The 18,966-nt window shown below is 35.8% G+C and overlaps 1 protein-coding gene across 1 annotated transcript in view; it reads left to right on the forward strand.

Annotated features, from left to right (window-relative positions):
* Nucleotides 1–17,207: 17,207 nt before the first annotated feature.
* The window catches only part of FARS2 (phenylalanyl-tRNA synthetase 2, mitochondrial), a 540,429-nt gene continuing 538,670 nt past the window's right edge, over nt 17,208–18,966 (forward strand). The window contains exon 1 of the mRNA XM_008569891.1: nt 17,208–17,517. The gene's annotated coding sequence lies outside the window, so the exon portion shown is untranslated. The remainder of the gene's footprint in view (nt 17,518–18,966) is intronic.

An 18,966-nucleotide genomic window follows, 5' to 3' on the forward strand; every position in this document is an offset into this window, starting at 1 on the left:
ATTATTCTGAAGCTCAGTTTCCTCACCTAAAAAGTAAAGAAAATTATTTAATATATTTCACGGAGCTTTTGTGTAGTTTAAAAGTATATAAAATGTTGTGCTGTGTTATTCAGGATTCTTGTTTGCAAGTGGCAGACTCTTAAGTCAAAGTGGTGACAAAAAAAGAAAAAAGAAAAAAAGAAAAAAGGAAGGAATATATTGGCTAAAGTGACTTGGATAGGAGGAACAGGGCTAAATTACTATGGGATCAGCTGGATCCAAAATTTCAAATGTTCTTAAGGCTTCATATCTCTCTCTCTCTCTCTCTCTGTCTCAAGGCTTTCCTTTCCTTTGTTTTTGACTTCATTCCTACTCAGATTCATGCCATGTTGTGAGATATATGGCTATTGGCAGCTCTAGGATAACATTGTCCACAAGATCCAGGTTTTCAGAAGGACAAACAGGTCCTATCTCTGTGAGTCCATATTTATCCCTATAAAACACTCTAATTGCTCTGACTGTGGACCAATCATTGTATCCAAGGGTACTGAGCACCCTGATTGGCCAGACTGGGTCATGTACACACCATTTTGGAAGAAAAGAAAGAGCCTCAAAATTTTCAGGTCTATGAAAATTGTACAGCTCAATAATTCTCAACTCTGAGTAAACCATAGAAATTCCTGGGAAACTTTTTATTAAAAAGTACAGATTCCTGGGCCATAGCCTTTAAGTCAGGTAAAAAGAAGATGAAATAAGAGTTGAAGATCACTGACATAGCATAAGTACTAGAAGGGTTGTTTTTTCTTTTTTTTTGCTAAAAGAAAAAAGGGTGGTATAAAGAAATTAGAAAAAGATGTTCACTATAAGTGTTTAGTGTAATACCTGGTATATACTAAAACCTAAAATGTTAGCTATTATTATTAATATTTTATTATAAAATAGAGAAACACAGGGTGATGACCTAAAATGCTAGTGTGTACAATTTGTCTTCTGTGTGGCTAATAGAAAAGAAACATATGGTGATTTCAAGCAAAGAGGGAAGTTGAGAGACTATGAATGCAAGAATATTCATGGGGGAGTTTATTTGTTTAAAAAACATAAGAAACAATTCAGAAAGTTCCATGTGTTAAATATTTATTAAAGATCTACTATGTGCCCATCATTATTCAAGGTGCCATGGGTATATTAGTGAATAGAACAGGAAAAAAAAAAATCCCTACCCCATGAAGTTTACTTTCTGGTGAATAGAGATAGGCAATAAAAAAACAAGAAAATAAACAAATTATGTGGTGATAAATGCTATAAAGAACAAAGGAGAACATGGAGGTGCCTGGTAGAGGATTGGATAGGAGGTGGTGATATTGTTGCAATTTTACATACGGTGGCCTGGAAAGGACTCAATGAGATAACCTTTGAGCAAAACCAAAGAGAATTTAAGGTGGCACATATGTTCATAGTTAGAGGATGAGTGTTCCAGGCTAAAAGAACAAAAGCAAGGAAGCCAGGGCAGCTGGAGTAAGGGAGGGGAAGAATAATAGGACATGAGCTTAAGGAGGGAAAAAGATATCAGACCATGTAGAGCCTTATAGATAAGAGGTTGGCAAACTTTTTCTGTAATAGAGCCAGATAGCAAATACTTTATATATAAAATTTATATATAAATATAAAATTTTAGGCTTTGTGGGCCAAAAGGCAAAACTGAGGATACTATACTATGTACATACTTATATAACAAGAGAGAAAACAAAGTTCTGCTATAGTTATTAATAAAATTCAAAATATAATAATAATAACTGAGTACAATTTTTTTTGTAATAAAGGTCTACTAACGAGAAAAATGGCATTTAAGGGGGGTAAGGAATATAAAATTTTACTTAGTTGGAGTTCAAAATTAGTGCTCCTTATCATTAAGATCAGTTGCAAATGTTCATCTCTTAATGCTGATCTGTAATAAGATTTTATTTATTTCATCATTGAAACAGCTTATTTTTTCACACAGGTACTTTCAAATACTGCTATCAATTCATGGGTCTATGATTTTAAAGTGAACATATTCATTTCTTGGAAGACATTTATAGAATTCTATTACATTTTTTTTCTTATATTCACCTTTTAGCACGTCATTACGTTGCAGATTAATCACTTCTAATTGAAAGTTAGCTGGATGTTCCTCAGTGGCACAGTATGGATTTTGAAAAAGGGAAATTTTCTTTTGCACTTGCATCAAGGTGAGAAAAATACTACCAGGACTTTACTTTGAGCTCAGTAAATGTATACACTGTAGATATGTAGGTAAATGTAAAGTTTGCTTCTTGTTTTAACTTTTAGCCAAATGAAAAGTGTATAGAATATCTTTATATTACTTGTAATTCAAATGTTGTTATCAAAATGGCTACCACAGTATAAGTTTCACATATAAGTCCTGCTTTGCTTTGTAGTTATAGATTGAATTCATAAAGAAACATTATTAAGGATGCAGCAAAAGCTAATTTCCAAAGTGTTCAAAAATAGTTACTAAGTGCTCAAAAATAGTTCTTAAAAGTATTTTTTCTTGTTCACAGAAAGTTCAATGTCAATCCTGAGCTCAAAAAATCGTAATGAAACTACCTGAATGCTAAGTCATCAAACCATTTGCTGTCTGATAGAGCAAGTCAGGGAATCCAGTTTTTAATTCTGACAATGGTTTAGTGCACAAGAGTGAGTGAGATTTACTATTGACACTGGTTCAATAACACATGACACATTTAAATATTTTCCACAATGTACCTGCTGATGAATAATACAATGAATAACCATGGGCTTGAAACACCTCACATTTCATGAGCTTTAAAAATTTGTTCAACTAATCCTTTTTTCTGCTCCACATATGTTTTACCACCATTAATTTTAACACATCTTAGCAGATTCCACTTCAGGTTTTAATGCATTAGTGCTTTCTTGACTTCTTTGAAAACATTCTTGCCTATAGTTATTCCATGCATACTATTCATACAGGTTACTTCTTCAGTCACTTGAAACTCAGTATTGCCTCCTGAAATAAATAACAACTGAGCAGCATTGATAACATCTGCTGAAGCATTAAAAACCAAGAAAAACCACTTGAAATTATTTGCTTTGTTTTTGAGTTGTCTATTGATAGCTACCAATGTTCTCAACTCTTAAAGCAGCTGTTCTTATTGAAAGGCTGCAATCAAACATGATTTAATTTACTCACCATTAGTAAATGGCTTTCCTTGCTTTGGCTAACATATGGGCCACTCAGAAACCTACTTTGGTAACAGCCTCATTTTAATTTTTTATTTTTGTAAAGAGATTTTGTTATGATGAAATATTCCATTTTAAATTTTCTTATTTTTCTGATTGTTTCTTTGCTGTGAGTTGGGAATATTGGGATGAGTACTTAGTATGGTAACATCAACACAAATTGTATTCTTTTAGCACAGGTATATTGTCATAGCTAAATAAAAAAATAATGCTTTGCTATCTAATTCAATGACAAAATTATCTGCACTCCATTTTGCCTTAAAAGAAAGATATTCAAAGTCTACTTTTCGATCCTTTCCTTGTTTCAACATTATGAATATTTGCCAGTAAAAAAATAAATAACAGCTGGCCAATTAGCTCACTTGGTTAGAGCATGGTGCTGGGAACAACAAGATCAAGGGTTCTATTCTCTGTATTGACAAGCCACCAAAATAAATAAGTTAATAAATTAATAAAGTGTACTTATGGTGGCACATGTGACATTTGAAATAAGCTCAAATTATAACTCTAACACTAATTTGTAGTGCACTGAGTAGGAATGAGAACACTGCATATGATTTCTGTTGCAATTTCTGAATACTGCCATTGTATACAAAAGCTTCCATAGTTACTACATAAATGAATGAGGGTGTCCCCATAAAATTTTATTTATGGACATTGAAATTTGAGTTTCATATAATTTTCACATGTTACAAAATATTCTTCTTTTGTTTTTGTTTTCAATCTTTTAAAAATGGTTTTTAAAAATTCTGATCTTGTGGGCCTTGCTAAAAAATAGGTTATAGGCTGGATTTTTCTCATGGGTCATACTTTTTCATCTCCTGTCACAGACTATAGTAATGATTTTAATTTTAATTTTGATTAAAATGAGAAGCCATTGAATGGGTTGAGCAGACTGACATGATTAGACCTACATTTTAAAACAATTACTCTTCAGTGTAGGTAGAAAAAACTGAGGAGTAATTGTTTTAAAATTACTATTCAGTTTCTTCTATCCACAGGGTAGACAATGATGGAACCAATAAGAATATGAAATAAGACAATGAAAATCCACCAGGGTAGACAATGATGGAACCAATAAGAATGGTTAGGAAGGTATTATAACAACCAAAGTGAGAGACAATGATATCTTAGAAAAGGGTGGTAGCATAAGAGGTGGTCAGTAGTGGTTAGGTTCCAGAGGTATTTTATACATATATATATTTATATACATATCTATATATGTGTGTATATTTGTATATATCTGTATATGAGGATATGTGTATGCAAATGTGTGTATATGTATCTGACAGAGGTTTTTATAAGGCCTCAAGGTCATACAATTTTGAGGTATTCCTTTAAGAAAAATATTTAAGTTTTTTCAAGGCTTAGAAGGAGTCATGCAGGTAAAAGTTAAGCTTCATTAGTTTCATGGTAAATCTGTCATTGCAAGCAATATTTGTAGATGGATTAGATGTAGATGAGAAAGAAAGAAGTCAAGAGCGACTTCAGGGTTTCTGGCCTGAGCAGTTGGGAAAGGAAAATGCCAGATGGGCAGAAGGGTAAGATCAGGTTACCCAAATGAAGGTTAAGCTGGGGAGCCTTCTCTTCTTCATCACACCATATATCCTTAGACCCAAGGTCTATCTACTCATATGGAATTATAAATACATGCACCTGAGCAGTCATGGATATATAAACACAAAAACATTCATACTCACAGGTATGCAAAAATTTTAAATTTTAATGTTTAAGGCATACATATGTAGGGAATATACACAATTAGAAGGCTATAGTCTTTTCCCCTAAAGTTATATCTATGTAGTTTATTTCCTGAGCTCCCCCTCAATTCAGAAATTCAGATGGAACTCTGTATGCAAAAACCGTAATCCCAAATTCTGTCTGAATTTCTGAATTGAGAGGGATCTCTCAATTCAAGTATGCAGGAAAAAAGATCTGGCATCAGAAGATCTTGAGCCACCCTCATTGCTGCTGGCACTCTGAGCTAGTTCTACTTTCTGCTATTTCTTTCTTCAGCTTTCTCTCTCTCTTTCTAAAAAATAAAATCATTAAGACTGGCTCTAGGCAAATTTATGAATAGAACACAATTTTCCTTCAGCACTAAACCTCCCTCTTTCCAAACAACCCGGAGGCCCAGCCCTCTCAATGACCCATCTGTACTCCCAAGGCTGTCTTATCCTACTCACCACTGCTCCTACCTTGTACTTGTCATTTCTGTGTTTCTACTCCCTGACTCTTCTGGGTACTATACCTCATTCCCTCAAAGGGAAATTCTCTGAGCTTTTCAAGAGGACAGTTAGCTAATCTAATTAACTAATGTGTTCTAATGTGTTCACTTGAGAGAATTAGGCACATTAGAAGCATTTTAACAGTGTTCTTTGGAAGAAAATGCTCCAGCTTGTGTTTCTTAACTGTAAATGTTTAGAATCCTGCAAATTTTAGAGCAAGAAGGAAGAAAAGACAAATTTCAGAAGGAAAGATATTTGGGGCTGGGAGAAAATGACATTGCCTTCAAATCTCATCAACCTGGCTGCTTCCCATTTAACTCACTCTGAGGTTTGGCCTTGAAAAGAGCAGCTATGAATGAAATGGTCTCTATATCCAGTGTTGGAAGGGAAGCCAGCAGAAAAGGATTAGAATGAGGACCTCACAGGACTGAGTGGGGCCAATGGTTTAATCACTGAGACAGATATGTCTGACTGACTTTAAAAGAAGAACGTAGCAGGAGATATTCCTTAATGGCAAGACCAAATCTTTGTGTACCATCTCCTTCATTCATAGCCCGAGAGCATAGTTTGATTGCAATATACAAGAGTTATAGTTGAAACTTATTTTTTTAATTTTAATTTTAATTTTTACAGCTTTATTGAAGTGTGTAAAATGGATTACAAGTATTAAAACTATAATTTGAGAAGTTTTGACTTAGTATACACTCATGAAACCAACACCACAATCAAGATGATGTACAAATACATCAAACCCAAAAGTATCCTCATGCCTTCTTACAATCTCTCCCTCTTTGCTCCTGTATCATATTTTTGCATATGAAAGTCCAATTGTTCTTCTACCTGTTTTTGGAAAGATAATGCTTTCCCTATTGAACTACCTTGGCATTATAAAAAAAAGTCAATTGACCATATATTTATGCATCTATTTCTGGACTTTAAATTCTATTCCACTGATTTACATGTCTATCTTTTTGCCAATAGCACTCTGTCTTAATTCCTGTACCTTCATATTAAATGAAGATCAGATAATTTAAGTCCTCCAGTGTTTTTATTCATTGTCCAAATTGGTTCCTCTATTCCAGCTCCTTTGTATTTCCAAGAAAATTTTAGAATCAGCTTATCAATTTCTACAGCAAAACCTATTGCACTTTTAACTATTAATATGTTAAATCTATAAATCAATTTTAAGAGAAAAGAAATCTTAATAATATTGAGTCTTTCAACCTATAAGTATGGTACTTGTCTTCTTAAAATCATCTGTGCAATGGTTTATAGTTTTAACAGTAGAAATCTTGCTCATTTTTTGTTAAATTTATCTCTAAGTAATTAATATTTTTAGAAGCTATTATAAATGCCATTTAAAAACTTTTAATTTCCAATTGTTCCTGGGTAGAATATAGAAATATAATTAATTTTTGTATACTGATCTTGTATCCTGCAACCTTGCTAAAACCATTCATTAGCTCTAATACCATTTTTGTAGACTTCCTGTTTTCTAGATAGATGATTATGCCATATGTAAATAAAGAGAGTTTAATTTATTCCTTTCCAATCTGGATGTCTTTTATTTCTCTTTCTCTCATTATTGCACTGGTGAGTACCTCCACTAAAATTTTAAATAAAAATGGTGAGTGGACAATCTTGCTTTTGTCATATTTGACGTGTGCTGCAGCTTACTGAGCATCTGCTATTTTTTTCAGTTTTTTTCCTCTGTTTTTTCAGTTTTGATAGTTTCTGCTTCTATATTGAATTTACTGATTTTGGGGGACAATGTCTAATCTGCTATTAATATCATCAAGTGTAGTTTTCAATTCATACCCTGTATTTTTCATCTTCAGAGATTCAATTTGGGTTATTTTTATGTCTTCCATATCTTTCTATGCCATGCTTATGTTTTCTCCTACCTTCTTGAACATGCAAAATATATTTATAAAAGTTATTTTAATATCCTTGTCTACTAAGTATTTTATCTGCCTCATTTCTTGTTTTTTTGTGTTTTTTTCCTTTTAGTGATTGTTTTGTCATTGAGGGTCATATGTATTTTCCTGCTTTTTTTTGCATGCCTGATTATTTTTGATTGGTTGCTAGACATTGTGTGTGAGTTTTACCTCACTGGTGCTAGATTTTTTGGTATCATTTAAAGGTTAGAGTTTTGCCCTGGGGTGAAGGTAAGTTTCTTAGAAACACTTTGACCCTTTTGTGTCTTGTATTTATGTTTTGATAAGCACGTCCAGAATAGCCTTCAGTTTAAGGGCTAATTTGACCCCACTGCTGACAGAAAAACACTTCTGAGGTCTCCATTTGACTCTCCAGGTTTAAGAAGGTCTTGCCATTCTGGCTAAATAAAACATGAATTATTTTGAACCTTACGTGAGCTCCTGGTGATCTTCCGGGGTTTTTCACTGGCTCCTCGTGGGTGGTTCTTTCTCAAACATACATGTGTAGATTAGTATATAGACAAAACCTCAAGGAAAAACTTCTGTAGATCTTTAGAACTTTCTCTTTCTGGGAAGCTCTCTCTTCCATGATAATCTGCCCTATAAATTCCAGCTGTCTTGATTACTCTGAATGCTGAATTTTGTCTTAATTCAGGGAGAATGTCAAGCTCTGTTTGTGTTCCCTTCCTCTGCACTACAGCCTGAAAACTCTCTCCAGATAGTCAGCTGCGGCAATCATAGGTCTTACCTCCTTTTCTATTTCTTTAAGTAATAGCTCTGCACTGTCCCTTATAAAACATCTGAAAATCATCATTTAAGTATTTTGCCGGTTTTTAGTTGTTTAAGGCAATAGGGTAAATCTGGTTCCTCTTACTCCATTACAGATGGAAGTGTAAGTCTAGTTGAATATGTTGAAATGACATATTGAAAACAAATGAACATACTGAAAATGACATAAAGAAAACAAATTGGCTCTTAGATTTTTATTTGAACTACCATTTATTAAAACATGCAAATGTAGCATTAACAAGAAATTATCCAAATCCTTTTAGTTCTAATTTCACATTGCTTTGTATTCGTATTGGAGAAAGAAAAAAATTCTACAGAAATTTCTGTTTCCTGAATCTCAAAGCTAAGTTAGTTCTTCTTTTCTATATAGAACTGGGAATGTGTGTGTCTGTGTTTGTTGCTCTAGTGTTCAGTGTAATCAGTTTTCAGGACCTTTCCCCAGATTCTACTTTTTTGTAAATGTTCCATGGTGAATTGTATCTGCTACATTAATCCTTTTTTCTTGATTCATGTTATTCCCTACTATAACAGATAAATCAAACACTTGTTTTATTCAAGTATGTATATTAGAATTCTGTTTGATGTAGTTCTCTCTCTCTCTTTCTCTCTCTGTCCCTATATATATACATACAGAGAGAGAGAGAAAGACAGACAGACAGACATACTCACAGACACACAAAGTTGAAGAGCAAAGTAAACAAATAACCTTAGGCTATCTGTGTGCAGAATGTAATTTATTTGAATTGCAATAACATTTCCAGAGTGATTGAGGTGGTTGAGTTGCTTGCTTTCTATATGTGAATTTATTTATTTTTCCTGTATTTTTACCTTCCTTTCTCAGGTTCTCTGTAGCTTCCACACTGTACTGCTCTGAGTATGCACATTGATTCTGGGACTAACAGCCCCTCTGTGCTCTCTCCAAACTACAGTTTACCAAAATGATGAAATTGTGAATGCTGAGTGACACTTAATAAAATGGTACTTTATATTACATTTTTCTTATTTATGATTGATGATGACAAGGATATTCTATGCAGAAAATATTTTCAATTTCCATCTTTTTTCTTCTGTGTTTCCAAATGCTTTATTGAAAATACTTTGGCATAACTGGCTTACCAGATTCCCAGAAGAAAAGACTTTTGAACCTGGACATAAATCTTGAGTCTAGTGGCAGGGAGGGGGAGATGGTATTCTGTTACCCTGGCCCAGATGCTTACCTTTATGTAAATGTACAAAGCTTTGTGTTCACCTGAGACCCCCATGAGTGCTGCTTTAAAATGACATTTTCCAAACAGTATATCCATACTGGGAATGGAATTAAAATATGTACTCCCTGGCAGTGAATCACTCTGATATTAGTGTTCTACGTTTGAATGGGCAGTTGAAAAATATTACTGACTCACATGTCAATACCATAGAATTTACTTCTAAAACAAAAAATAGTATATAAGGAATCATTTAAAATTTTATAAAATGTTCTTTTTTATTTTTAGATTAGGGACATTTAGTTCCATATCATGCATCTGAAATCAACATTGTGTATTTCATCTAAAAAGCCCACATGTTAAATTTACATTAAATTATATCCTATTTTATCAATTCATTTTAGTTCCTATGCAATGTGATATGCAATGAAGAGAAAAAGTAAGCTGTGTAGACTTTTGGCTATCTAACCAAGATTGTAAAAGCTGATTTTATTTATTTAAATCTGGCTGGATATTACAATTGAACTCTTCTAGTCAAATTCTCTTGCCAAATGTGACTCAGGCCATAATTACTCACTAAATAACAACCTTTTTATATATCACATAAGCTGATTGTTTCTATCATTTCTTTCTGAATAGACAGTTTATTATATTCAAAATTTATGAAAACCAAATTGATAGCTTCATGATGCCAACAACTTGCTGAAATATGGAAGTCATTCAAACACACATTTTACTTGATCCTGAAGACTGTAATTTTGGAAACAAAATTAATTCTTAATTGTAAATAAACCAGTACTGGAAGTTATCTAATAAAATTGAGTTCTAATAAGTCATCAAAAAAAAAAAATTTACATCTGGATATTGGAAATACTATTGAATCAATCAAAGTAGGAATCAGTTGTCTCATATTATTGAGACTTTTTTTCACTTACCAAGAGGAAGATATAATTATTATGCTAAATAAACATAAATTGATACTGAGATAAAAATATATACAAGTTATGTTCCTTCTTGCAAGTTTTCTAAAATCTTTTTGCACACAGAGCATACATGAAAAACAGGAAATAACACAAAGTAAAATATGCTCTTAATAATATATGTTGTAAGACAAAAGCAGATGTAACTACCATGAACTGGGGTAGTCAGGAAAGTCTTCACTAATAAACTGAAATTAAAGCTGGATCTAGAAGGATGGATGGTTATTAAGTAAATGTAAATGAAAGACAGCATTCAAAGCAAAGAGAATCAAATAAGCAAAAACAGATAAAGAGATCACTCCTCTGAGACAGAGGAGTCATCTGGAGAAGAAATGAAAATGATAAGAATTTTGAGTTTTTCACTTCTATCTAAGTTAGTTTCCTAGCACTTAAGATCAACAACAAAGCAAGTACAGGCTGTGGAGAGCTTCCAGTTCCAGAAAGTATTATGTGTAATACGGAGTAATGGATATTTTTTGAGTAGCGGAAAGACAGTTGGTATTTTCAGAAGGTTAATCTGGCAGCACTCTATAGTGTGACTTGCACCAGAGACTTCCAATGAGAAGACAAATTTGGAGATTAAAAAAATAATAGTCCCAGGTCTGTGGTTGATAAGCCATGGTTTATACTGTTGTGAGTAGAATTTAAAAGGAAATGAAAGGCACATAAAGACTGGTTAACTGATCATAGAGAAGGCAGGGGAGATAGAAGAAAATTAGGAAGTGGGAGACAACTAATGTAGTGGGAAAAGCATTAAATTTAGTGTCAAGAAACCTGAGTTGTCCTTAAAGCTCTGTGTGACTCTTGACAATTAATTTCACCTTTCTTTTTTTTTTTTTCCTTTTTGTCTTTTTTCTTGTCTGGCAACGGATCGCAACCCTCAGTGTCGCGCCCATACCGGACCGGGACCGGCAACAGGATCGCAACCCTCAGTGCTGTGCCCACACCTCGCTCAGCCAGTGAGCGGGAACTGGTCTGCATGTGGGATCCGAACCCTCGGTGGGAGTGCCACCACACTCCCAAGTGGCGCACTGTAGCAGTGCGCCACTGGGCCGGCCCTAATTTCACCTTTCAATATCTCTTTGCCTCTGTGTAACATAAGGAGATCAGGTGATGTGGTATATTATGTCCTTTGCAGTTCCCACCTTCTATGATTCCAAGCCCATGAATAATGTGAATAAATGTAGGTATAATTGAGAATAGGCAATATGTACCACCAAAAAGGCACAAACTCTTGATACTTTAGAGGAGAGACATTGTTTTGGTCTGAGTGTAACTTAAAGTCATTATAGAGGAGATAGCATTCTCAGTGGGTCATTGAAGGATAGTGTAGGAAATGTAGGGGTTGGATGAAGGGGAATTCTAGGAGAACAATGTTAGCATACATGATTAATGTGCTGTTATTATCAAACAATGATCAGTACAAAGTTAATATAACACGTTAATGAGGTACATTATTTATAATGATTAAAACGGTTCTTTTTGAGTGTCACTTATGAGACTGTGTGTTACATAGTTTTCTCATCTATAAACTGGAGGTAATTATGCCTACCTTGAGAGAATTCAGATAAGAAAACATGATGCTTAGAGAGATTAAATAACTTACTGGAGGTCATTTAATTGGCAAGAGACAGAAATGGAATTTTGAACCAGGGTTATGTGACTACAAAATATATTCTCCTTCTGCTTGACTATGGCTTCTTCCATTGCACTTCATGTTTATTAGACCTAAACTATTTAGCAGTTTATATGCATATCTAAAATTCATTTAACTTTTATACGTGTAAACTAATCTTTTAGTTTTTTTTTTTTTTTCCTAACTTAGAAATACGTAAAATCAGCCTTAACAAATGAAATTTGCAATCAATTTTTTTTTTTTTTTGGACCAGTAAGGGGATCACAAAACTCAGCACAGTGTTGCCCGCACCGTGCTCAGCCAGTGAGTGCACCAGCCATCCCTACATAGGATCTGAATCCGTGACCTTGGCGCTACCAGCGCCACACTCTCCCGAGTGAGCCACGGGGCTGGCCCTGCAATCAATTTCAATGTTACGGAATACTAACTTTGAACTGCAATTAAGTGAATGTTACCTCCCCTTTCCCCTGAGAAGAATTACAGTCTTTTCATCAGTTTTCTTTTTTTTTTTTTTTCCTTTTTGTCTTTTTTACTGACCAGTAACGGGATTGCAACCCTCGGTGTCACACCCATACCGGGGATGGCAACGGGATCACAACCCTCGGTGTTGTGCCCGCACCGCACTCAGCCAGTGAGTGGGATCCGGTCTCCACGTGGGATCCGAACCCTCGGCGGGAGCGCCGCCACACTCCCAAGCAGCGCACTCTCCAGTGCGCCACTGGGCCGGCCCTTTTCATTAGTTTTCTAATGGGGGGAAAACTGACAAATACTCACTTTTTCCACAGATACAAAAGGAAAATTCAAACATTTTAATCATCATATGGAGACACAGAAGCACTGATACTCATCTGTTCACAGTGAAAGACCATGATTTTCTTCTTCAAAGCTACAGAACTGTGGTTTCCTGTTTTCTTCTAATGTACACCCATTGGTCTCGTCAGTTTCATATTCATGCTCATTTGTCTATACTCATCCATTTCCAAAACACACACTGACAGACACACACACACATACACACACACTTCTTATGAGAGGCTTAGATGTCATTTTTCAGGGCTCTTTGCACGCCTGGCAGTGGAGTTGATAGGGTTTGAAACAATAGAAATATTGAGTCAGGGATCAGTGATTTGCCTGACAGACAGCAATAGCATATTCATTATACTGCAGAGTGTTGAGTAAACCCAGTTGGGAGATAGTGGAATATGAGAAAGAGAATAGGAATTTGGGAGCAGAAGTCTGAGAATAGGGCAGGTAAGAGAGGTCCTGGTGGAAAGGACTAGGATAGATCACCTTTTTTCTCTCTGTCTCTTTCCCCCTGAGCATTCTACCATCAGCCCCACCAAAGTTGACTGTAGCCATGGGTGTAATACAGCGGCATACCATAGAGCAGGGGTCAGCAAACCACAGCTGATGGGCCATATCCAGCCTACTAGCAGAGTTTGTTCAATCCATGAGCTAAGAATAGCTTTTGCATTTTTTTAATGTTTGGAAAAAATCAAAAGAATCATAATATTTTGTGACATGTGAAAATTCTGTGAAATTCAAATTTCAGTTCCATAAATAAAGTTTTATTGGAACACAGCCACACTCATTCATCTATTTTCAATGGATGATTTTGTGCTACAACAGCAGAGTTAAATAGATGTGACAGACTGTATATGGTGCTCTTATCATCTCTCACTGCTACTATAAATCACAGTAATGCAGCTATCAGCATTTTGAATGCCACATGTATCATCTATCTGTGTGAAAAGACATTTTCAAAGATGAAACAGGCAAAATCTCATTACAGATCAACATTAACAAATAAAATTTGCAATCAATTTTAATGATAGGGAACTTTGAACTCCAATTAAGTGAAAAGTTACTTCCCTTTCTTCCCCAAAAAGAATTCCATTCTTCTGATTAGTAGACTCATATGACAAAAAATTGTTCTCAATTATTATGTTTTTAATTTTGTCAATTAAAAATTGGGGGAAATGTTTTTTTAAAAATATAAGTACATTCATAATATCCTTAATTTTGCCTCTTGGTCTACAAACTCTAAAATATTTACTATCTGCTCCTTTACAGAACAAGTTTGCCTACCCCTGACATAAAATGTTGGGGGACTTACTGAGGAAAACAATCCAGAAATATTGGATGTAATCCTGTAGTCAATGAGCCATAACAAAATTTTTATGTTTGTTTTGTGTTTTTCCTTTTCCTTCACTAAAATAGTAGGAACTGTTCTGTAGATTTTAAATAACTTGTGTTATTTTTGGTATTGTCAAGCAATAGCAAAAAGGTATAAGAGATTCAAATATATTTCATTAAAAGTTGGGAGCTGATGTCTATAATTGAAGCCTTCTGTGGGAATATTCTTTAAAAAACAACAGAAAAAAAAATTAAAAAACCTTTCCCCTTCATGCTCAGGTTTTGATGTAGATTTTGTCAGTACAAAGAAATTCACCTTTCATTTTACATGAGTGACTTGCTTTCTTATATGCTGTTCTTAAGTGCTAAATTACATCTTATTTTAAAATGCCATAGATAACACTGTCTGAGGTACAGTTAAGATATTCTCTGCAGTGCCAGGGCAAGCAGTTAGGTGGGGATGGACTGGATCTACATGAAAGTCACATAGAGATCACATAGACAGTGACAGGTCAGAGCGAAGACAGCACAGAGCTGTCTCCATCTTCACATATCCATGAGTAAAGCAGGCTTAGCTGGAAAGGTAGATTCACAGTTTCATTCATTTTTATGCACCAGTTATGTGGCTGGAACTGCTCTGGGTACACAGGGCAGGAGGAAGACATGATCAATGCCTTTAATGAGCTCACATTCTGGAGAAGGATTATGCCAAAATGTAATAAATGATGGCATAACTATTCAGTATTTATCTGTAAAAAAAAAATTGTACACAATGTAATGAGAAGAGAGAGGAGGTTCTATTAGTTTTGTCTTGAGGAGTTAGGAAAGACTTCACAAAGAAAATGACCTTTGGCTGGGTTTTTACGGATGAGTAGGAATTATTCAGAAGAGAAAGAGGAAGAAAGGAATTACGGTCAGGGAATACAAAAGGCACAAAAACACAGAAGCACAAAAGAACATGTTTTTTGTATGTTCTGGAAGAAAGTTCTGTATGGCTAGAGTACTTGCTACTTTCTAAGTATGGGTGCTTAGGGAAAAAAGAATAAAGGGGAGAATAGAAGTGCTTCTTTCACTTAGGGAAGGATTGAAAAATACTTTTTTTCCCCTACGCTGAGTGAAATGTATTATTTCTCTCATTGGAGGATAAGATAGTAAAAGAGAACTTAAAATGGAAAGATAAATTTAATGATCAACATTTACTTCTAAGAGTAATGGCTGTTTCTAGAAATACTCAACTTTACAGTGCTTCTTTATTCCAGTGATTATTATTTTTAAACATTTAAAAATTTCATATATACAACATACTTTCCATTATATTCTTCCATTTTAAAACTCTGTAATATTTGTTGGAAATGTTTATGGTTCCATTTTATTAGATGAGAAAGCAGAGGCCCATAGAGTTTAGTGGAATTACTTCAATGGGTAAGTTTAATGTAATTGAGAACAGAGATTCTTACTCCTCAGAAGCTCAGCTCATTTGCCATTGTCAACCACACCCTTTTGAATCAACTTTAAAATTGTTAACTTGTTCATGGAAATAGTCAACAAGTTACACCACCTGGACAGGACAAATCAATTTAGATGGAATCAATTTGGCAATGGGTTTCAACTCAGTGACACGATTTTCTCTCTGAAGCTTTTTCTTGCTAATGAGTCTTCCCAGAACCTTGGCTAAAATCACGTGTGATTTTCTATTTGTGGATGTCATTTCTCTAGATTTTGACAGCAGAGAAGAGAGAAGTTAGTAGAGACCTGAGTTCACGACTGTAACTGAATCTGAAAGAGACCTTGGCTGTGTAGAGAAGAGAATAACACCGACAAACAGCCCCAGCTGACAATGGGAGACACTTATGGCCTGAGGTTATCAGCAAGTTCTATAAAACCTTTACCATGTTAGAACCCTGGTAAGGCTGATGGCTTGCTTGTCTCTGTAATCCCTATGTCTCCAGTTAATCTTCCGTTAGAAGTTATTCTCTCAGTCTCAAGGAAAAAATGAAAAGTAAAAGGGAATAAATAAAAATGTAAGCAATATTGCATCCTGAAATCTAGATAAGACAGTTTGTAGTGGATATAGACATGAACACAAAACAGTTTGAAAAGATTCACAGCTATTCACTTGTGGTTTATTATGCAAAACAACTATAACTGACTTCTGATGAAATAAAAGATTTAGCTAATTTATTGTTTGTTTGAACCCCAAATAAGAGTCACGGTGGGGAGAACTTTGTTAACCATTTGTCTTAAGTTACTCCACAGCTCAAATTTATACAAATCTCCCTTCTCAATTAACTCATTTTCATTAGTATGTAAACTCCATCGGGACAAGGATAAATATTAGCTAAATAATTTTTGGAAATTTCTGTTTTGTAGACCAATGTATCCTCAGTGCTTAGAACAGTGCCGATAACATAGTAAGCACTCAATAAATCTTAGCTAAATATTTTTTTTGGAAATTCCCTAAGTCTTAATTATTATAACACCAGCTGGTCCCATATTTCTCCATCATGGCTTTCTATATCAGCAATTCTCAAAATGTAGCCAGTGAGATCCCTTCAGGTTAAGACAATTTTTGTAATAATCCTAAAATGTCTTCCTTTTTTATTGTGTTGACCTCCACATTAAAGCTGCAAATGCAAAGATGAGTAAAACTGCTGGGGCTTTGACATAAAACAAGACAGTATGATTAGTCATTATATTCTTCATGATCATAAACTTGTAGTTTAAAAAAAACCCAGTTTCACTTAAGAATGTCCTTGATGAAGCAGTAAAATTTATTAATTATACTAAAGCTTGACCCTGTGTACAAGTATTCTTAATAGTCTCTTTGATGACATACACGCCAGCCACCAAAAAAAAAAAAAGTATTTGGAGAAATTGAAGTGCATATAAAGTATTTCTGCATAGTGAAATATAATGGCTATCTCAAGGAAAAGCAATTGTTCAATTGATTGAGATATGAGCTCAACAGGTCACTTTTTTTTCATGGAACATCATTTTTACTTGAAAGGATGACTGATGAAGAAACTGTTGTTGGCCCGAGGGGCTGTGCGAGATTTCGAGGGTCACGTTACTTCGGCCGAGCCCCGTCGGCGGGTCGGAGTTTCTAGGCGTTCGTGGGTTGGGGGACGTGGCGTGAGGGGTCGTGGAGGTGACAGACCAGGGACTTTCTGGCGCTCCGGCTCTGCTCAGGGAGACCGGGTCAGGGACCTCCGAGGAAGGGCCCGCCTTTTGTCAAGATGGCAGCGCCCAGTGTGCGGGGTGCCTCTGAGGTGGGGGTTTAAGATCCTTGCCCTTGTGAGCGAGCGAGTCTGCCGCGCTCCTGACTGCAACACCCTGGGTCTCGGTTTCCCGGGCGAGCGGTGGGTGAGTGCCGGCCTCGCTGCAGCCTGGGGATGCGATGCGGAGGGTTGGTGAGGCGGGGAGTTTGCACTCGGCCGTGGATTTTTCCCATTTCCGGGATATGTTTTTGCTTTTGAGTCAAGAGTTTCCAGAATTTTGTAATCTAATAAGTGCGAAAAAAGGCGGGGCAGCCTGGGCTGTAGATGTTGGTGGTTTAATTGGGGGCCTTTAGGGCTTTAGGGAATTTGTTGGGGTCATTTCAGACCCAAGGCAAGACGCTGAGCAAGTTTTCTCCTGTGGCTTTTCTGAGAAGACTTGAACTTTTCTGAATCACCTTGTTCAACTGGTGGATTAAAGTTGTTCGTTCTGGTCCTTGAACTGGGACTGTGCTCAGGGAAGCCTCAACCAGTTCTAGTTACTGTGTTTGCAAAGCACTTCTCTGATTTTTGGAATCTTGCTTTACGTGATCAACATTAGGAAGAGCTACAACTTTTTGCCCCCAAATACAGCGAGTAACTTTATACGTAAAAAGCAAGTTTGCATTAATATCCATCTTTCTCCAACCACTGAGTCACGTCGTGCTCTCATTGGTTTTAGTATATCCGGTTTTGAAACTACACTTTCTCTATATCGAAGAAATATCGTATTTTTAGGAACTTCAAGGGCAGCAAACACCTCTTTGACCTTACTACCATACGTTAGTGTACTTGCAACCTAGTGTCACCCCAGATATACTTATTAGTCATGATGCAATGGCATTTAAGAAAAGGCATTGTAGGGAAATGCTTTCATTAAAGTTTTTAAGCTTCTCGTCTGATTTCTTTAAGGTCTTATACACATTTACGAGTCTCAAAATAGACTTTTCTACAGGGTAGCAGAACTTCTGTCACTCTTGTGTGTTGATCAGGTCATTGGGCAAGTCTTGCCTCAGGTTTAGTATCGAAAGGGCTTTTAATATTTTGAGTTTTTCCTTTGGCATTTTTTTTTTCCTTTTTTGTCTTTTTTAGTGACCGGCAACGGATCGCAACCCTCAGTGTCGCGCCCGTACCTGACCGGGACCGGCAACGGGATCGCAACCCTCAGTGTTGCGCCCGCACCTCGCTCAGCCCGTGAGCGGCCAGTCTGTATGTGGGATCCGAACCCTTGGCGGGAGCGCCGCCACGCTCCCAAGCGGCGCACTGTAGCAGTGGGCCACCGGGCTGGCCCTCCTTTGGCATTTTTTAATGGATCCAATACCAAGGGAATTGATCATTGTTATAGAGTAAGACCCAGGGCTATTTTCTCTTAATTATGTTACACTGTTGAGTGGTGATATAAAATGATACGTGGGACCTGGGAAAACTACAACATTAATGCAAGTTACATATAGAGAAAGCTATCTACCAGAGTGAAAAGGAAAAACATCGAAATTATTCTGGCTTTTTAAAAAATAGTGGGATTGGGTGGGGATATGGAGTACAAAAGTAATTTCTG

Source organism: Galeopterus variegatus, unplaced genomic scaffold, assembly GCF_000696425.1.
Source record: "Galeopterus variegatus unplaced genomic scaffold, G_variegatus-3.0.2 Scaffold29, whole genome shotgun sequence".
Taxonomy (NCBI): domain Eukaryota; kingdom Metazoa; phylum Chordata; class Mammalia; order Dermoptera; family Cynocephalidae; genus Galeopterus; species Galeopterus variegatus.